The sequence below is a fragment of the Lissotriton vulgaris genome, chromosome 1_1, assembly GCF_964263255.1.
Source record: "Lissotriton vulgaris chromosome 1_1, aLisVul1.2, whole genome shotgun sequence".
Lineage (NCBI taxonomy): Eukaryota > Metazoa > Chordata > Amphibia > Caudata > Salamandridae > Lissotriton > Lissotriton vulgaris.
The window spans coordinates 73102082-73124804 of record NC_141685.1 but is presented as its reverse complement, the minus strand read 5'-3'; positions in this window follow the sequence as shown (position 1 = coordinate 73124804).

Sequence of the window (22723 nt, the reverse complement as noted above, 5' to 3'; positions counted from 1 at the left end):
CTCAAAGAATATCTCGATTGTAGGTGGAAATCTCCTCTGTGACACAAATGTAATCACAATGAGGAGCCCTCCAGAGGGGCGGCCGTGTTTAGAGGGATTTGCCGGTTTGTGAAATGTCACGAACCCTGGGATAAAAGTAGGGGTCAAGCTCCAGGTTTCCTGCCTGAGTGGTGCAGTGTATTGGGGAAGGAGGGTGGGAGAGCAAGTTCGGCCATGTAAGTGGTCGAATAAATATGTGTAGTTTTGTCATCAGCCAGGACGTCATCTCCCATTTGCAGAACAGATTCGGCATGTAAGGGAGGATCAGTGCCAGATGTCCCTGGCTCAAGTTCAGAGGAACGGCCCTCTGGACCCATATGCATCAGTGTGTGATTAGAGTCAAGATCAATGTTGGAAGGGCATCCACGTTCCTGTGGGGACTCTGGGGATAGTGAGTCATCATCATCATCAAAACACTTTATTCCATTAATTAAAATCATAAAAGGCAGACAAATTCATACAATTTAAAAACATACAGCACACATATATATACGTCATATATATACAGCCCTAGTGCATATCAGCAATAAAGAATAAAAATGACTTCTCTAATAAAAACAAACATTAAAAAAATGCATCAGATAAAAAACAATCAAGCAGGGTCCAATGTAGAAGGCAGCCTCTTTGTTTTCTACCGCATAGCTGCCACCAAAAAGCTGGCCACATAAAAAATGTTGCAGGCACAACTTAACATCTGCAGGTAGATTAGAGCGGGTCTGACTTGTATAAACCCTGCTTCTCGTAAAATTGGTAGCAGATATTTTTTCCGTAGATCAGAATAAAGCCCACAAAACATGATGAAATGCATTGTGTCTTGGCAAGAGAAGTTGTCGCACATACAGGGCTTACAGCACTCTGGTTTACTCCAGGACGAATAGGTACCCAGGGAATAGTGGATTAAGTTAAATCTAAATCTGATCAATAGGAATCTATGGTAGGGGTTGGAGACAGTCTCAGATAAGGCTCAAGTGAGGGAGATGTTAGTAACACAAAATTGGCTCTAACTGATGATTTTTTAGTTCTTTCTCCTCCCGTTCCAAACTTGCCATACCCGCAAAGTGAGTCTTGATCCAATTTACATCCTCCTTAATAATTCGACCTGGGAATAAATAAAGGTCGGGGCGCCCTAGTCGTGCAAACATTATTCTCAAATACTCCAGCCAGGGAACCCTTTTAACATTATCCATTGCTAAAATGCCGTCAAGAATTGCGTGGTTCAGGGTGAGTTCCTGATTTAACCAGGTTTTGGCCCAACAAATCAGTGGGGCCACCTTCAAATTATCTGTGACATAGCCCAGCCCTACCTCGCAATGCGTTGAAAAAGTGGGGGTAGACTGGGGCACCGTCAGAAGGGTTCTCAGAAATCTGTTCTCAATTAGTTGAATCTTATCCTGAGAAACGTATCCCCACAATGAAGAACCGTGCATAGCAATGGACAGGCCTTTTGAGTTATAAACTATCAGCAAGGCCTCCATTAGTCGGGACCCCAGCCGTTTCCTGAAGCTCATGAGTGCTGAGGTGGACCTTGTCATAGAAATACCTTTGAGCTTTATTTGGGGGCTCCAAGAGCCTTTGTCGTCTAAAGGAATCCCCAAATTGGAGAAAACGGCAACCCTTGACACCTCCTCTCCCTTACAAAAGAAGGTTTTAGATTTGAGTCTGTTGCGAAGTTTACCCATCACCATAACATGTGATTTTTTTATATTAACTTTCAGATCTAACGTGTCCATGAAAGCGGCAAAGGAATCCAGCAGTCTCTGGAGGCCCACTCCTGTGCGAGCCAGTAAAACTGCGTCATACGCGTATAGGAGAACCGGTATTACAGATTCTCCCACACGCGGAACGTCCACCACAGAACCCCCTAAAAACTTCTCCAGAGCATTAATATAAATAGTGAAAAGAAGGGGGGCCAGGATACAACCTTGCCTGACCCCCCTCTCCGACCTAAAATGACTCGTACATCTGCCCTCTTGAGTGACCCTAACTGAGGCTTTGAGATCCTGGTGTAAAGCCGCTAAGAAGCTAACCAGGGGAGGGTCAATGCCGATCTGTAGTAAAATCGCCCAAAATGCACCCCGATTCACTAGATCAAAGGCAGAGTATAGGTTCATAAATGCCACAAATAACGACCCCTCCTTTGCAACACAGCGCAACGAGATCGCAGGAAAAGCAACAACCTTACAGGTGACCCTATCTAAGCTCTCAAAAAAGCTGTCTGGTCCAACTATATCATTCTTATTGGAAGTTTTAAGAGCAAAAATCGGGCCCACCCTGGCGTACGGCATTGAGATATTCAGGGGTAAACTAAATACCACCTTAAATCAACTTGTGACCAAAATCTATAAAAAAGTCCTCCATTTGCCTAAATCTGCCTCCGCTGCCCAGATCAGGCTAGAATTGGGCTTACTAAACTATGAGGCCTCCAACATCAACACATACTTACATTTCTGTCACAAACTCAGAAAAGCAGATATAGGCACTTTAGAGTCTTTAGTTTAGTTAGAGATCAGTCAGAAAAACCCAGGGGGCTCGTTCGGCCACCTTTTTACGGATTCTATTCGCGAAATCTCGGCGGGTGACCTATGGGCCCTTAACCCTAGCATGACAGCATTTAAAACCTGTATTAAAAAAGGCGTCAGAATGAGCTCCCTTATTATCGATAAAGCCCATTTTTCAAAACGCAGTCATGCATGGTCAGTTATGAATTCCTATGAGCGGATATCCCCGCTACCTATCTCTCTTGTACTTATTCACTGTATCTAAAACACAGTTTTTTGGCCATTAGAATGGGGGACTGGCGATTTCTAAAAGATCTGCCCCCTTGGCGGCGTACCACGGAAGACTCAACGTGCAGAGGGTGCAGTAAGACAGCTGAAACATTGGAGCACGTGGTCTGCTTATGCCCTGACCTCATGTCCCAACGCAGACGCAAACTTAAAGTAGAGTGGAATAGGCTGGGTGTTCGGACTTGCAGACAGGCAATTATTACATCTTTGAGCCCAGAAAATATAGTTTTAAACATAGCCTTCACAAACTACACACGGGACGCATACCATATCTTCACGCTAATGCCGGAAGGACCAGTAAATCCCTCCCTCCCCTATCTAACTGTCTAATTTAAAACGTATTTTACTTTTAAGTTTTAAAATTGTTTATAATCGGTTGCATTTTATCATAATTGTTGTTACTGACTAGTGTTCTATTTCAATTCGACTGCATTTTATCATAACTAGTAGTAATTGCTTGAATATGGACTGTTTTTTACAAGTTGAATGTCGTTAACTGTCAGCAGATCAAACCCCATTTGTCCTAATGTTATGCGTTTTTATCGTTTGGCATACAATGTTTTACCCTTTAATAGGTAACAGAAAATTGAACAACATGATCCGGACAACTCTCGTTGATCAATTGTTGTTAAAACATGCTCCTTATTTCATTTAATAACGTGTTGATTGTGGGAATTACTGTGAAGTGCTTTTAAGGATATCTATTTTTTTTATATCCAAATAAAGATTATTATTATTATTTTCCCTCCTTCGCCACCGTATATTTACTAATTAAAAGCTGGAGGTTTAGGCACTGATCGAGGGTGCCTCTCTTCACTCTAAACCCATTCTGTAAATTAGAAAGGATCCCTAAACTCTCTATGGTATCCCTGAGTTTATGCAGTAAGACTCTGCCCAAAATTTTGACTGCAGAGTCTAAGAGGGAGATGGGTCTGTAACAGGAGGGATCCTGACGCTGCTCTTTTTTAAAAATCGGAATAATACCAGAGGTTGCCCAAGAAGCGGGGAACAAATTTTTGCTAGAGGCAATAAAAACATTTGTTAAAATCTTGGTCCATAAGGTTGGAGAGTTGCCATAGAGGTCAGCAGGGACCCCATCCGGGCCCGGAGCCTTACTCTTAGAGGTCTCCTGAATCGCCCTTTCTACTTCTTCGAGATTAAAAGATAATAGGGGCATAGACTCAGCCACCAAGGGAGGATCCCAAAAGGTGCATGGGCCAGCAGCGCCATAGATCTCTTTAAAATGACGAAGCCATTGGTCATCTAAAAAAAAACAGTCCAAATTTGTGTTCTCTGAGGCGGCAAAAAACGGGTGATTCATTGTTGCCCACAATTTCCCACTATCATGCAATACATCAATTGAGAGGAGCGTATCCCAAGCATCCTTTTTAATTTCTGTTTGCCGTCTGCTAGTGGCTTGTTTATATGCCCTCCTTAAATCTGCGATGACGATCTTATTTCGTGGACTGGCTTTTAACGCTCTAAGCAAAGCCCTGTGTGCCCTGGAACAACTGCTGTCGAACCATCGTGGTTGGGGGTTGCCTCTCAGGGTTTTTGTGGTAGTCGGGTCCCTCGAGATCTGTGTGCATATGGCTTCAAAAGCTCTAATGATCTCTGGTCTGGTTGAGTTGCTGTCAGGGCAGATGGCCATATGCCCGTCGACCTTGACAGGCAAATCACCAAGAAAAGTTTCAGGGACCACCTTGGACCACTTTGTCCTCCTTCCTTGGTCTTTGGTGACTATTGATAGCCCGTTCTGATGAGGGTGTTTCTTGTAAACCATTGCTGCCCCTAAGTCAAACTCAAGGAACATTGGGTTATGGTCACTAAATATTGAAGGTAAGACCTTATAGGCCCCTACCCTATATAAGACCCCGGTAGAAATAAATATGTAATCAATGACTGTGCCAGGATAGGTACCCTTGTAAGTGGTAACCCTTGCCTCCACCTCTATAAGGCTTGATTAAAAAATATTGCAATTAGCCAAGAGTTCTTCAAGTGCCTCCCCTTGTCTTGTATGCTCAAAGTGGGAGACCGTAGAGCCAAGCGGCCCCTCATGTGCCCCCGCATAGCACTCCTCCCCACAGGGGTGTATGTTAAAATCACCCATAAGGATGAACTCGATAACAGTGTTTTGATTTGAACTATAGTCAAGCACACATTTTTCCAAGGCTTCCAAATGTTGGTCATCCTTTTCACGCTCTCTAGAATTATAAAAATTAATCAAAAGAATCTTACGGGAGGTTGAAATCGACCATTCCACCATTTATATGTTGCACAAACCAGATTCAATTAGCTTAAAAGACCCAACTAAATTTAGGGAAAAAAGGGAGATTAATCCTCCCTTTGCTCTCTCCGCTGTACCCACCGTTGCCGGGACTACAAAACTAGTATAACCATCCAGGCTGAAACTACAAGAGGGGTCCCAGGATTCTTGGAAAGCAATTATGTCATGTTTTGTTACAAAATCCAACCAAGCTGGGTCAGACCTCTTGGCTCTAGTGCCAGCAACATTCCAGCTAATAATTTTACATCCAGCCACTGCCTCAAAGTTGGGGGAACCTGGGGAAGTAGACTGGACCAGGTCTACCTGTCAATCATTAGCATCTAGTTCTGATAATGGCCCGAAACGGTTATTTACGGGAAAACCGGGTGCCTGAATTACTGTACAATTTAGCAGTGGTTGGGTGCCTGGGATAGTTTCCCCTTCAACAGCTCTTGATCTTTGATCCCCCACAGACAGTTGGTATGAACGGTTGGGCTGTGGTTTGCGGGGTAGGTGACCCTTATGCCACGCAGATTTACCATTATACATATTGTTAGGCCCAGAGGATGAGTCTGATGGTGGATAAAAAAATGGTCTAGTCCCTACTTGGCCTATCTCGGAGCCATCCCAGAACAATCTGTCTGCAATATCGGGACTATTGAAGTTAACTATAACGCAATCGCCCTTACTAATCTTGGGGCGTTGCCCGATCCAACCCACCCTTCTGGCCATATTGATGCTTGATGAAATATCCAAACCACCACTACTATAATTAGAGCACCAGGATCTGGCCTCCCTCATCAGTGCACCTGTTGATTCCTCCTCGCCAACCTTAAGAGGAGGAACCCCCCAAAAACTGCCACTAAGGGAGATCAATGTTAACATCACATCCCTTTACCTGGGAAATGGAGGTGCTAGATACACAGAGCGCACTGCCTGACGAGCCCACTGGATGATACTCTTAACCAAGCTTAATGAGCCCACTGAGCCAGGCTCCCCCCTCGTAGTGTAGCGGCTGCACTGACATTTAAGCTAGTTGAGGGCGCTGGCCCATGAGATGCGTCAATAACCTCAGCCAAGGCATGGCTAGAATGAGTGACAATCTTGTCCACTAGTTTTTGAGATTTATACTTGTTAATAAATAAGTCAATTTTGGCACATTTTTTCATAAGTCCAGCGACAAAAGTGCTCAACCTGCCCACAATGTCTTTGGCTATATCAGCTAGCAGGGGCTCAAGTCGTGAAATAAATAGAGCTTCCAGCAGATCGCCCAGGTTGTTCACTCTAGGACTATTAGTATTCGCTATGGTCTCTTGCTTTTTAGCCCGTTTAGTACTTTTCTTAGCTCCCTTTCCAGTGCCCCGGGTCGGGATTACAATAGACTCTGACTGCTTAGCCCCCTCCAGCAGAGTATTAATAGAGTCAGACATACTGGGAGGATTAGCCACGATCACGACTGGTTCCAAAGGGGCATTTGGCACTGTCTTAGGGACATTATCAGTCTTCTCACAAACCAATGGGGGTGTAACCAAGCCAAGTTCCAGCTCTGCGGTAGCAATTTCTTTCGAAAGGGCCCCAACGGCAGAAGACAGGTAGGAAATTATAGATTCAGACTTCCTGGGTACCTTAGCCTTCTTTCCTCCCTCCTCAGGATGGACTTGGTGTTTCCGCTTACCCATTGTAGGCGGTAGGGGGGTGGCCCGGCCCGTCCTCCTTCGTCCTCTGACGGCCTTAGACAGCCCGCCCTTTGCCCGGCTTGTCTCGCACGCGTCCCGTGACGCGGAGGGTTGTGCTGGTTATCAACGCATCCTGGCGCTGCTGCCTGCGTCGTTTGGGCGCCGTGCCGCTGGGGCTGCCGGGGGTGTGGTCCTGGAGCGGTGGCGGCGCTACTGGTGGCAACTACTGACTACCGGCGGTGGTGGCGGCAAGGTGAGCCGCCCCGCAGACAAACGTCAGTGCTCTGAGTGCAACCTCCTGTTGCACTGGGATAGTGAGTCATTCTGTGATAGAGGCGACGGTGAAGAGTCCCTTAGGGGCATCATTGCATCAGTGGCAGTTGCCGTGAGATAAGGGATGTTTAATTTCAATTGAATGTTGGTGGTACACGAAGGGCAGGTTCCGACTTCAGGGCGACTAAGTTGTACATTAAATGTTCGCTTACGAGGGTAAGTTCTATTGCGCCAACGGCACTATTATTCAGGGCGCATCTTCTCGCCCTCAAGATATCATTCCTTTTCACCGATCTGCAACCCCTTACCTGCCAAATCCAATGAGTGGCTTTGTTCCTTAGGGCCTCTCCATACTCATGTTTGCTGTTACAATCAGCCTTGGGTACACTGACCATGTAAATGGTAGACTGGGGAGCATTGTGGGGGATTGGGCGAGGCCTAAGAAGAGGAGACACTTCACTGTGGCCTGTGGTCGGATAGAATGGTTCTTTCGCCAAGGCCATCATGGGCCCAATCTTTCCCCTATAGTTTCCCCTGGGGCCTTCTTGGTATTTGTCATTCGGGGATGGCATGTTGCGGAGGTCCCCTTTGCAGTGGCCTGGGTTCCAGTCAAGGGTGCAGGATTGATGATTGGGGTATTACGTGTTGTTTGTTTGCTCTGGGTAATGAGATGATTACATTTCAAGATCGTGAGTGTACTCGAAGGGCGCATGGAAAGTAATGTCTCCGGGCTACTGCGATCTTCTCTAATGAAATATAATTTGGAAATGAGGGTGGTTAAAGCCCCTATTGTTTCTTTTAGGGCTAGAATTTCCCTCTGAAGTTTTAGGTTAGTTGGTATTGTTTCAGTACTCGCCACCCTGCAACCACCGAGGTGAAGAGTCGTATCCATCCCACTAGGTGCTGTGCCCATAGGTTGCGAGCTCTCCTTGTGAATGGGCGTGTCGACGTAACTGGTTGTTCCTCGAGGGATGAGATTCTATTGCTCAAGGTAGGTTTACTAAAATCCCACCTTGGGCTTCGCTATCATTGCCCAGGGAGTCGATAGGGAACGCCTCGATATCTTCAGTACGATACCAAAGGGGATGATGGACGGAGCGTTGGAGCAAATCAAACACTCACCCCCAGTCAACTGATCTGGGTTTAATCCATCATCATTCTTTAGCTCACTCCACCACCCCAGTTCAGACATGGCCATATGCAAATCAGTCTGACCCTGTGCCTCATATCTTCAGTGACTTTCGCCAGTCGTTTCTTGTTAGCTACCTTTTTGAATAGGCTTGGTATACTGCCAGGGCCTGGAGTAACAGATGCAGCGGTAGAGGAGGTGGAGGTTTGGGGGTCCCTCGGGGAGGGAGCAGATGTAAGAGTAGATGGTATAGATGTCATAAGCAAGCCCTCACAATCAAATAGTATGGTTTCTATTCGGTCCATCACATTTCCCCCAAGTTCCCCCTCTCAAGCCCAGGACTAGGATTCCGAGTCCGTTTCTTAGTCTTTTTCTTCAGAGCACCTCCCAGCCCTCCCTCAATTACTTTCCTTTCCCCAATAGTTAAGCAGGAGCGCAACACGATGAGAGAAAAAGACCAAGAATAAAACTAGCTGATCACTATTAGGGGATCTGTTTTATAGCTTGGTAGAAGTCAAAGTCGGTCACAGTACCTTTAGAGGGAGGGTCAAGCCTTGAGTTGTAGGTTTCGGGGGGTGGGCCAGCCCAGCCTCTGATGGGCGCAGACTGGCCCACCCACGCTTGTCCTGCGCTGCGGGAGCCCTGCCGCAAATTTAAGCGCCTACTAGCGTGCTCTGCTGCCGTCTTTGGCCTCAAGGGATACTGGGCACTGTAGTCCTGTGGCCCAGGGAAGTGCAGTTGCAACGAGGTCTGCAAAACGGTCTTCCCGCGCTGCGGGAGCGCTGCCACAAATTTAAACACTTCCTGGTGCACTCTGCTGCCGTCGTCAACCCCAAGGGATGCTGGGCACTGTAGTCTTGTGGCCCAGAGAAGTGCAGTGGCAACAAGCTCTGCAAAACGGGCTTCCCACACTGCTGGTGCCCTGCCGCAAATTTAAACGCATCCTGGCACACTTTGCTGCTGTCGTCAGCCCCAAGGGATGCTGGGCACTGTAGTCTTGTGACCTAGGGAAGTGCCGTGGCAGCAAGGTCTGTCAAGTGGGCTTCAGGTGCTGTGGGAGCCCTACCGGAAATGTAAGCCCCTCCTGACGCGCTCTGCTCCCATCATCTGCCCCAAGGGATGCTGGGCACTGTAGTCCTGTGGCCCAGGGAAGTGCGGTGGCAACAAGGTCTGCAAAATGGGCTTACCGTGCTGGGGTTTTCCTGCTTTGCAGAGAGTTTTTAAAGGGATCTTCAAAACCAACCTTCTGCAGCATTGTTTCCTATATTTTCACTGTGGGCAGTATCGCCAAGACCCCTGCTGCTGAAGTAGGTACATATACCCCTATTCTGCACATTCATGCTCTCTTTTGCTCCCCCTGCTCCTAGCTGTAGAGTCTATTTGGGAAGGCTCACCCCCCTCATCCCTGCTGTCAAAAGTTCATACGCAGCCAGGCTCCATCCGGCTGTGGACTACCTGGGAGTCATTTACCTTCACAGTTTCTCCCATTGCTTTTTCCGGAGCATCTTCGGTCAGGCCTCTCCGCTCATCCTGCTCCACATCGGGCTTCTCCAGGAGTCCACTAGGTATGTTCTCATCTCGGGGCTCCTGCATCTGCACGGTCCCAGTCCCAGAGCCCAGTCCAGGCCGCAATACAGGACCTCTGAACAGATAAGCAATCATAGGACCAGCGAGGCGCTGCTGGGGCGCAGCTCATCCCTTCCCCTTCCTCTCTAGAGCAAAAATATGTTTTTCCTAAATATGGACACAATTTTACTACTTCCAATTTCTCGGTTCCCAAAAACCCATTCAATTTTTTTCTGACCTTACATCCTTTAGCACAAAAAAATCATAACTTTGCTTTTTAAAATATGTATTTTTAGATAATAATCCTCTGTGTACATAATTAACTCACCAAGTCGTCTTTGCAGTCCAATTAGGGTTAAATCCACTATGATGGCATCATCTGCATATAGTCGTATGAACAACACAGAGTCTTGACTCTTAACCCAGCAAGGCTAAGCCAAATATAAGTAATAAACAACACAAATGCCAATACTGGACTTGACTTACAACATTTTCTGTTAACCTCTATATGAATGAAATATAACGGTCCATTCTTTTCTAACGTCACTAGTTTGTTTATTTATTTATTTCACTAGTCACTTTTAACTTTTTGTTTCTCAGAAGCACTTTTTTTAGGTGCATATACAAAAATATACAATAAAAAACAATCAATTACAATAACATATATTCACTGTACATATTTACAACACATCCACCCCAAACTTTGACTAGTCCATTCACCCCACACTCACACACACACATGTATATAACATGAAATCAGATAGTATGGCCCTTTGCCAACAAAAATTATTCAACGTACAATTTATGTACCCTACTAGATATCTTAATGTGACTTTATTACATGAAAATATACAGTTAGAACTCGATTTCTTAGTATCCTAACACAGTCCTTCTAGCCTTATTTTTGGCTCAGGGCCAACTAAGGTCGACGCATTTCGAACCCCCTGGTTGCGGGGTTCTCCTCAGGACCATAAAGTTCTACAAAAGACAAATGTGCCAGATTAAGTCACCTATTCCGTGAAACTGCCCTTTGTATGTATCAACAAACAGCCGCCCGCCGGCTCAAATCCGCCTACCTTATGTCTAAGGAATTGAAGTCCCTTGGAAGGTCATGTGGTGTAGTCACAATGAGCTGGACAAAAAACAATTACAAAGAGACATTTACTATACGTAAAGAAGGCCCCTACATGCTCGCCAAAGCTAATGGGGCGAAGATTTTTGGTACTCACCTCATTCAACTTGTGTTGAGCAGTGACACTAAATGGAACAGAAGCTACAAGTTAGTCGGGAAAGAGACGGGCTAAAGCAATTTGTAAAGTCACTGGAGATGAGACTAACCTTAGTTATGCGTTGGAAGGACTCGTAGTGCACAGCCTTCCGTTAGTGATCATAGTTTGTTGGAAACATGGAAGCCTAAAACAAATAGACTTACCCGGTCTCATGCGCAGTGCACCCACGCCAGGTTAGTTGATCACTGCCGATGCTCGAATTACTAAGCGGTTCTAAAAATAGAAACGGGGAGACTAAGTAAGAGCATTTTAAGGAACCGGTGGCGCATGGAAACATGAAAACCCTCTGTTTAGACTTACGTTTACGCCCGATGCATTTCTCAAAAGCCCTCCACTACACAAGCCACCACCCTAGAAGCCTCAAGCAAAATTTGCCATTTGGTCAATTTTTACAAATTCGGTGAAATTGCTCCAACAAAGATGAATATTTCAAGCATGCTAATGGGCTGATGGAGCGGCTGCGTGAAAGAGGCTATCCAAAAAAACTATTGAAACACTCATTAAGGAGAGCCTGGTGGGTTCCCCGTGAGACTTTGTTACAAAAGAAGGAACAACCTGATACTAAGAGGATAGTGTGTGTGACCACATTTGGCCCCAGCTCACACCAACTGCGAAAAATGGTAATGCAGAACTGGCACCTGGTAAAAAATCTACATTGTGACCTTCAAGAACCACCGCTGTTCGCATTTAGAAAAGAGAAATGTGTGGCTAACCATGTGGTACGGGCTGCCCTACCTCGTGAAACTAAATCCACACTAAGAGGAATGTTGGGGTTACCCCCGATAACAGGACATCATAAGTGTGGAAATTGTGCCTGTTGTGCACAAACGGAGGAGGGTGCTGTGTTCAGTTTTGATGGAATTCATTGGAAACATGACAAATTCACTAATTGCCAGACAAGGAATGTGGTATATGGGATCATGTGCCCGTGCCCAACTCTATATATTGGAAAAACTACACAGGAGGCACGCCAGCGGATTACGCAGCACAAATCCCGGATAAGAAGAGAAGTACCCAACGCACCATTGGTCCAACATTGGATATCAGAAAAACATAAGGAGGAAGATTTACGCTGGACCATCAACTCAAAAATTGACAAGGACCCTCGAGGGGGTGACATGGAGCTTAAGCTGGGACAGCGGGAGGCACTACTAATAATGAAGTACAATACTGCCCTTACTGGCCTGAACGAGATTTCTGAAATCTTCAGAGCTACTCCTTAAGACAGTATACCTTTGACATTTGTAAGCTGCCTGCGTCAAAACGGGTTGGGGGATGGACGGCACAGCCAGCCCAGGCGGCAACTAGAGATAGAGCACATGGTGAAGTTCTTTGAATTAGGTGACCCCATGTTAGGCTTTTTTTTAGCCCAAGTAACACTTTTCAGCCAGCGCATTTGATTCCATATGTATCTAATTTTTGGTTCATACCATTTGGGATGCTGAAGGCAGGCTTTTATTACGAGATGCAATAGCCTGAAGACCCATGTGCATGTTGCAGGGGTCTTGGTTCGAATAATGACCTTATCTGTGACCGCGCTGATGACGAGTGATAATTCAAAGAGGTTGCGCACACACTGTGAGTCTTTTTTAACAAAAACGACATTTAAATGTCTGATGCATGCATGCGGATCGGCGTTAAAGAGTGATTGTGCACGTACTTTTCTTTGACTCGCAATGAAGTTGCATCAAGCCCAATAGGCGATGTACCTTTATGAAAATACTCGATCACATGGCCAGAACGGAGCGTGATATACGTACAAGTCGGCGTTCAATGGCAAACTTCGGGATTTCTTTCGAGAAATGCATTGGGCGTAAACGTAAGTCTAAACAGAGGGTTTTCATGTTTCCCTGCGCCGCCGGTTCCTTAAAATGCTCTTACTTAGTCCCCCGTTTCTATTTCTAGAACCGCTTAGTAATTCGAGCATCGTCAGTGATCAACTAACCTGGCGTGGGTGCACTGCGCATGAGACCGGGTAAGTCTATTTGTTTTAGACTTCCATGTTTCCAACAAACTATGATCACTAACGGAAGGTTGTGTTTAGTAAGCATGGGCGAAATTTGCGAATTTGCGTTCCGCGAATTCGTGCGAAAGCGAATTCGCGATTCGCATAATCCGTGAATGTGTGCGAATTTGTGGATTATTTTTTTTTTCAGTTCGCGAGGGTTTTTGCCAGTTCGCGAGGGTTTTTTACAAGTTCGGGAACGCGAGCTTACTTGTGTGGTCGCAACGGTCGCGACCATGTTGTTTCCACGTGTCCAGCCTGTTTGCGACCCTGTGGTTCATCGCGGCCACCCTCGGGTTCATCAGTCCCACCCTCTGGTTCATCACTGCCACCCTCTGGTTTACCACTGCCACCCTTTGGTTCACCACTGCCACCCTTTGGTTCATCACTGCCACCCCCTGGTTCATCACTGCCACCCTCTGGTTCCCACAGCACCCTCTGGTTCATCACAGCACCCTCTGGTTCACCACTGCCACCCTCTGGTTCATCACTGTCACCCTCTGGTTCACCACTGCCACCCTCTGGTTCACCACTGCCACCCTCTGGTTCATCACTGCCACCCCCTGGTTCATCACTGCCATGCTCTGGTTCATCACAGCACCCTCTGGTTAATCACAGCACCCTCTGGTTTACCACTGCCACCCTCTGGCTCATCACTGTCACCCTCTGGTTCATCGCAGCACCCTCTGGTTCACCACTGCCACCCTCTAGTTCATCACAGCACCCTCTGGTTCATCACAGCACCCTCTGTTTCAAAACTGCCACCCTCTGGTTCACCACTGCCACCCTCTGGTTCACTACTGCCACCCTCTGGTTCACCACTGCCACCCCCTGGTTCATCACTGCCACCATCTGGTTCATCACAGCACCCTCTGGTTAATCACAGCACCCTCTGGTTCACCACTTCCACCCTCTGCTTCATCACTGTCACCCTCTGGTTCATCACTGTGACCCTCTGGTTCACCACTGCCACCCTCTGGTTCATCACTGCACCCTCTGGTTAATCACAGCACCCTCTGGTTCACCACTGCCACCCTCTGGTTCATCACTGTCACCCTCTGGTTCACCACTGCCACCCTCTGGTTCACCACTGTCACCCTCTGGTTCACCACTGTCACCCTCTGGTTCACCACTGTCACCCTCTGGTTCATCACTGCCACCCTCTGGTTCATCACTGTCTCCCTCTGGTTCACCACTGTCACTGTCTGGTTCATCACTGCCACCATCTGGTTCATCACAGCACCCTCTGGTTAATCACAGCATCCTCTGGTTCACCACTGCCACCCTCTGGTTCATCACTGTCACCCTCTGGTTCATCACTGTCACCCTCTGGTTCGCCACTGCCACCATCTGGTTCATCACAGCATCCTCTGGTTAATCACAGCACCCTCTGGTTCACCACTGCCACCCTCTGGTTCATCACTGTCACCCTCTGGTTCATCACTGTCACCCTCTGGTTCATCACAGCACCCTCTGGTTCACCACGGCCACCCTCTGGTTGTCCACTGTCACCCTCTGGTTCACCACTGCCACCCTCTGGTTCACCCCTGCCACCCTCTGGTTCAGCACTGTCCCCCTCTGGTTCACCACTGCCACCCTCTGGTTCACCACTGCCACCCTCTGGTTCACCACTGCCACCCTCTGGTTCACCACTGCCACCCTCTGGTTCATCACAGCACCCTCTGGTTCATCACAGCACCCTCTGGTTCACCACTGCCACCCTCTAGTTCATCACAGCACCCTCTGGTTCATCACAGCACCCTCTGTTTCACCACTGCCACCCTATGGTTCACCATTGCCACCCTCTGGTTCACCACTGCCACCCTCTGGTTCACCACTGCCACCCCCTGGTACATCACTGCCACCCTCTGGTTCATCACAGCACCCTCTGGTTAATCACAGCACCCTCTGGTTTACCACTGCCACCCTCTGGTTCATCACTGTCACCCTCTGGTTCATCACTGTCACCCTCTGGTTCATCACTGTCACCCTCTGGTTCACCACTGCCACCCTCTGGTTCATCACTGCCACTCTCTGGTTCACCACTGCCACCCTCTGGTTCATCACAGCATACTCTGGTTCATCACAGCACACTCTGGTTCATCACAGCACCCTCTGGTTCACCACTGCCAACCTCTGCTTCATCACAGCACACTCTGGTTCATCACAGCACCCTCTGGTTCACCACTGCCACCCTCTGGTTCACCACTGTCACCCTCTGGTTCACCACTGCCACCCTCTGGTTCACCACTGTCACCCTCTGGTTCATCACTGTCACCCTCTGGTTCACCACTGCCACTCTCTGGTTCACCACTGCCACCCTCTGGTTCATCACAGCACCCTCTGGTTCATCACAGCACCCTCTGGTTCACCACTGCCACCCTCTAGTTCATCACAGCACCCTCTGGTTCATCACAGCACCCTCTGTTTCACCACTGCCACCCTATGGTTCACCATTGCCACCCTCTGGTTCACCACTGCCACCCTCTGGTTCACCACTGCCACCCCCTGGTACATCACTGCCACCCTCTGGTTCATCACAGCACCCTCTGGTTAATCACAGCACCCTCTGGTTTACCACTGCCACCCTCTGGTTCATCACTGTCACCCTCTGGTTCATCACTGTCACCCTCTGGTTCATCACTGTCACCCTCTGGTTCACCACTGCCACCCTCTGGTTCATCACTGCCACTCTCTGGTTCACCACTGCCACCCTCTGGTTCATCACAGCATACTCTGGTTCATCACAGCACACTCTGGTTCATCACAGCACCCTCTGGTTCACCACTGCCAACCTCTGCTTCATCACAGCACACTCTGGTTCATCACAGCACCCTCTGGTTCACCACTGCCACCCTCTGGTTCACCACTGTCACCCTCTGGTTCACCACTGCCACCCTCTGGTTCACCACTGTCACCCTCTGGTTCATCACTGTCACCCTCTGGTTCACCACTGCCACTCTCTGGTTCACCACTGCCACTCTCTGGTTCAGCACTGCCACCCTCTGGTTCATCACAGCACCCTCTGGTTCACCACTGCCACCCTCTGGTTCACCCCTGCACCCTCTGGTTCATCACTGCCACCCTCTGGTTCAGCACTGCCACCCTCTGATTCATCACAGCACCCTCTGGTTCACCACTGACACCCTCTGGTTCACCCCTGCCACCCTCTGGTTCATCACTGCCACCCTCTGGTTCAGCACTGCCACTCTGTGGTTCATCACAGCACCCTCTGGTTCACCACTGTAGATTATGCCCTCTGTTAGACTCCTTTTTTTCCTTGTTTTTCTGCCCTTCTGCCCTCTGTTAGAATTGTTTTTCCCTTGATTTTCTGCCCTTCTGCCCCCTGTTAGACTCGTTTTTTGTGCCCTTCTGCCCTCTGTTAGACTCATTTTCCCCTTGTTTTTCTGCCCTCCTGCCCTTTGTTAGACTGCTTTTTGCGCCTTTCTGCCCTCTGCATCACCACATCATCACTCAGCGCTACCTCAGCATCACTCAGCACTACCACATTATCACTCAGCACCACCACATTATCACTCAGCACCACCACAGCACAACTCAGCACCACCACAGCAGCACTCAGCACCACCACAGCATCACTCAGCACCACCACAGCACCTCTCAGCACCACCACAGCATCACTCAGCACCACCACAGCACCACTCAGCACCACAACAGCACCACTCAGCGCCACCACAGCATCACTCAGCGCCACCACAGCATCACTCAGCGCCACCACATTATCACTCAGCACCACCACAGCACCACTCAGCACCACCACAGCATCACTCAGCACCACCACAGCATCACTCAGCACCACCACAGCACCAATCAGCACCACCACAGATCACTAGGCGCCACCACAGCACCACTCAGCACCACCACAGCATCACTCAGCACCACCACAGCATCACTCAGCACCACCACAGCACCACTCAGCACCACAACAGCACCACTCAGCGCCACCACAGCATCACTCAGCGCCACCACAGCATCACTCAGCGCCACCACATTATCACTCAGCACCACCACAGCACCACTCAGCACCACCACAGCATCACTCAGCACCACCACAGCATCACTCAGCACCACCACAGCACCAATCAGCACCACCATAGCACCACTCAGCGCCACCACAGCATCACTCAGCACCACCACAGCATCACTCAGCACCACCACAGCACCACTCAGCACCACACCAGCATCACTCAGCACCATCCCAGTATCACTCAGCACCACCACAGCACCACTCAGCATCACCACAGCATCACTCAGCACCACCACAGCACCACTCAGCGCCACCCCAGCATCAATCTGCGCAACCATTCAACAACAACTGGCTCAAATATGTTCTCTCAATGTTTCAAGCTTTATTACAAATGTCACAAAAAGATGTTAATATTTCACTTCTGTTCTTGGATTTTCATCACAATAAAATACACTGAACATAATCTTCACAAAAGTTATTTACAAAAGTTTAAGCTATTGCCATTATAAATTAAAATCACTTTTATTTAAGTATTAATTATTTTAAAAAACTAAAAGCCATTGTAAATTGTAATATCAATACATCTAAGTCACGTAAATACAAAACATGTTGCATTACAAATGCTATAGGTGTCACATTTGCGAAAGTTATAACTATTGGCATTGTAAATGACAAATCTATTAATTTAGCTATTTTCAAAACCAACACATAAATAAAACAAATTGTAATTTACAAGACCAATAGCTCAAACTTTCCTAATGTGAGACCTATTGCAGTGCAAATGCTTGTTTTTATATCTGTCAGTGCTTCCTGTTGAGGTTTAATTTTCGTGACAGTCGCCTCATTGCCTACTTGTAACTATTCTCCGACCCTGCAATGGTCAGAGCAGGGTCAGAGAATAGTTGCAAGTAGGCAACGAGGCGCCAGGAAGCACTTACAGGCTTACAGCAGCAGGTGCCCTAGTTGAAGTTAATTTCTTTGTAACCCTTTTGGAAAAGGTTACAAAAAATTGGCTTCAACTTTTGCACCTGCTGCTGTAACCCTGTAAATGCTTGGCTGAAAATTCGTCCCCGCAGATTCGCAAAAAATCCGCAAATTTCGCGAGCGGAACGAATTTTCAGCCCATGCTTAGTGTTTAGTAACTCTCAACACACGCTTTCTTTTCTTAGGCACTACTAGCCCTTCCAACGCATAACTTAGGTCAGTCTCATCTCCAGTGACTTTACAAATCGCTTTAGCCCGTCTCTTTCCCGACTAACTTGTAGCTTCTGTTCCATTTAGTGTCACTGCTCAACACAAGTTGAATGAGGTGAGTACCAAAAATCGTCGCCCCATTAGCTTTGGCGAGCATGTAGAGGCCTTCCCTACGTATAGTAAATGTCTCTTTGTAATTGTTTTTTTTCCAGCTCATTGTGACTACACCACATGACCTTCCAAGGGACTTCAATTGCTTAGACATAAGGTAGGCGGATTTGAGACGGCGGGCGGCTGTTTGTTGATACATAAAAAGGGCAGTTTCACGGAATAGGTGACTTAATCTGGCACATTTGTCTTTTGCCTTTTGTAGAACTTTATGGTCCTGAGGAGAACCCCACAACCAGGGGGTTCGAAACGTGTAGACCTTAGTTGGCCCTGAGCCAATAATAAGGCTAGAAGGACTGTGTTAGGATACTAAGAAATCGAGTTCTAACTGTATATTTTCATGTAATGTAGTCACATTAAGATATCTAGTAGGGTACCTAAATTGTACGTTGAATAATTTTTGTTGGCAAAGGGCCATACTATATGATTTCATGTTATATACATGTGTGTGTGTGAGTGTGGGGTGAATGGACTAGTCAAAGTTTGGGGTGGATGTGTTGTACATATGTACAGTGAATATTTGTTATTGTAATTGATTGTTTTTTATTGTATATTTTTGTATATGCACCTAAAAAAAGTACTTCTGAGAAACAAAAAGTTAAAAGTGACTAGTGAAATAAATAAATAAACAAACTAGTGACGTTAGAAAAAAACGGACCGTTATGTTTCATTCATATAGGGGTTAACAGTAAAATTTGTAAGTCAAGTCCAGTATTGGCATTTGTGTTGTTTATTACTTATATTTGGCTTAGCCTTGCTGGGTTAAGAGTCAAGACCCTGTGTTGTTCATATGATTATAGTGCGGGTGCCGGCTCGCGAGGTCAATAGGGGGTAGAACTATACCTCCCACATTTAGGGTAAGATTTACACTAAATGTTGTCTCGTGTTGATGTGCATTTTGTTTAAGTATTGTCATTGTTTAGTGTTAACTGTTTATTTTGGAATATGTCAGAGAGAGACACATTCGCTTATAGCGAGGAACCCATTCAGAAACTGATTAGCACGCCACCGGTGTTCGCCTCTGCCACTTTAAGTCTAACAGCAAAGACTCAAAATGAATCTGATAGATTGATCAGGCTATGTAAAAAGCAGATTAGAACAGACCTACTTGGCCATTTCTTGCTTCAACATTTGCGTGCGGGCACAATCCCTGCTGGCTTGCAGATTAGAAACACTCCCATGATGTTTGTGGACGACCCAGAATATAAAGAAAGTTTCAGTGGGATAGAGACCAAGTGCAGTAGGGACCTTATGGTCCTCACTGTTGAAACAGCACACAGGATTTCCCTGAAACAATTGCAAGAAATTTCAGTTCTGGAAACAGAAATTCAAAACAACCAACTGATCTCGGACGCGAAAGGACTCCTTGAAAAAATAGAGAAGGAAATATTAGAGTTTAAGGACTACTCAGTAACTCAAAAAGAGAACAAATTTGAACTGGATAAAAAGAACTTCTCATTAGAAACGGTCTACCCGTACCGACAACAAGATTTTGACGCACAGCAAAATCAGAGACAGTTCTTTAGGGATAATCAAGGACGTTCAAAAAATAAATTTCTGACTTTCTCGGATACCTCTTCATCTTCAGGTGGAGATACAGACACAAGTGATACAAGGAGCAATTCGAGTGATTCGAAATCAGAATAACCAGCAACAAAACCCGCAGCCTTTTTTAGACAGAGGCCGACAGCGAGCAAGAGGCCGGTCACGTCCCAACTACCAGCCATGGGAGATGAGAACCAGACGCCAATACTACAGGAGCTAAATCCATCACCATTATTTAATCTGTCTGATCGCGTTCTTACCACCTCGGAAATAGCCGTCCTTGAAAAAGGACTTTCATTTGTCCCTGTAAGACCAACGGACTTCGTGAAAATGAAATTAGAAGCTACGGAGTTCTGCCGTAAAATAAGGCTTAAAACATTTTTTCAAGACGCACCGGAGGGACAAGGAAAGGAAGTCACGGGCCTCCGGAATAAATCATCATTCTGTCCACCAACATGTAAGACACCGAAAGAGGTAATTACTTTCGAGAGGACTATACTGTCAGGTATATCAGCTCTCCAGAAGAAGAAACAGTATATAAATTACAACTTATCGAGAAATGAGAAAGATGCCATCAGCTCACTCAAGAATGATAAGTCGCTAGTAATCAAACAGGCGGATAAAGGGGGAGCGGTAGTACTCTGGGACATCAACAAGTACAAAAAAGAAGTGAGACGCCAACTTGGGGACCCCACCTGCTACAGAAAGATCAATAATAACCCCACAAAAGAACTACAAATGAACTGTTTTCTATCCTTCAGGAGGGTCATGATATAAGGATCCTAGGACCAAAGGAATTTGCTTTTCTCCAAAACAAAAACCCTAGGATACCGGTCTTTTAGGTTCTTCCCAAGATGCATAAGAACGCAAATGACCCACCAGGTCGCCCAATAATATCGGGGTGCGAATCACTGACAGAACCGGTAGCCAAGTATATAGACTTCTTCTTGAAACCACTGATTGAAAAAAATCCGGCTCATTTAAAGGACATGACAGCTTTCCTGAATGAAATAACATCAATTAAGGGTGGGCATAAAATCCGTTTCGCGGGCGAATTTGCGGATTTTCAGCGATTTCGCGAATCTCGCGAAATAGCGGTAAAATCCGCAAATCAATAGGGACTAATTTTCAGCCAAGCAAGGGTTACAGCAGCAGGTGCAAAAGTTGAACCTAATTTCTTTGTAACCTTTTACAAAAGGGTTACAAAGAAATTACCTTCAACTTGGGCACCAGCTGCTAAGTGCTTCCTGGCGCCTCGTTGCCTACTTGCAACTATTCTCTGACCCTGCTCTGACCCTTCAAGCAGGGTCAGAAAATAGTTACAAGTAGGCAACGAGGCACCTGTCCCAGGAATTAAACCTCATCAGGAAGCACTTACAGATATAAAAAACAGGAAGAAGGGAGAGGATGGCAAATACACCCATTTTGAGTTGTCAGGAGGGGTTAAACTAAAAGAGACCTTTAATGCACAATTTTCATATGCATTTTGCTAAAAATAAAAAGCTGTCTGTTCTGTAGGGGCAACTCAGGAATCTGGCCCTTCAGAGATCCGGCCTCTCTTTCTTTTTCTCGTTCTCTCTCTCCCTCTCTTTCTCTCTCTTTCTCTCTATCTATCTCTCTCTCCCTCTCCTTTCTTGCTCTATTTATCTCTTTCTCTCTCTTTCAAGTTCTTCCTCTTTCTCTGCTTATCTTTCTTTCTCTGTTGTTCTCTCTCTCTTTCTCTCTTTCTCCCTCTCTTTCTTTCTCTCTCTCACATCCTCTCTTTCTCGCTCTCTCTTTCTCTCTCTTTCTTTCTCTCTCACTCTCCCTCTTTCTCTCTCTTTCTCTTTCTCTCTCTCACCCTCTCTCTCTCTCTCTCTCCCTCTCTGTGTGTCTTTCTCTCTTTCTCTCTCTCTTTCCATGTCTCTCTCTCTCTTTCTCTCTCTCTTTTACTTTCTTGCTCTTTCTCTGTCTCTTTCTTTCTCTCTCGTTCTCTCTTTCTCTCTCCCTCTCTTTCTCTCTCTCGATCCCTCTCTCCTCTTCTCTCTCTCTCCCTCTCTCTCCCTTTCTCCCTCTCTTTCTCTCTTTCACTTTCTTGCTCTTTCGCTGTCTCTCTCTTTCTTTCTCTCTCATTCTCTCTCTCCCTGTTTGTTTGTTTGTTTGTTTGTTTCTTTCTTTCTCTCCTCTCTCTCTCTTACTCTTTCTTTCTCTTTCTCTCCCTCTCTTTCCCTTTCTCTCCCTTTCACTTTCACTTTCTTGCTCTTTCTCTGTCTGTCTCTTTCTTTCTTTCTTTCTCTCTTTCTTTCTTTCTTTTTTCATTCTTTCGTTCGTTCTTTCTTTCTTTCTTTCACTCTCTCTCTCCCTCCCTCTCTCTCTCTCTATCTCTCTCTCTTTCTCTCTTTTGAAACATTGCAAAGATCTCGTAGATGACAAAGTACAAACAAGCATTAGCAATGCAATAGGTCTCGCATGTTTTGTATTTACGTGACTTAGCTGTATTGATATTACAAATTACAATGGCTTTTAATTTTTTAAAATAATTAATACTTAAATAAAAGTAATTTTAATTTATAATGGCAATAGCTTAAACTTTTGTAAATGACATTTGTGAAGATTATGTTCAGTGTATTTTATTGTGACGAAAATCCAAGAACAGAAGTGAAATATTAACATCTTTTTGTGACATTTGTAATAAAGTTTGAAACATTGAGAGAACATATTTGAACCAGTTGTTGTTGAATGGTTGCGCAGATTGATGCTGGGGTGGCGCTGAGTGGTGCTGTGGTGGTGCTGAGTGGTGCTGTGGTGATGCAGAGCGGT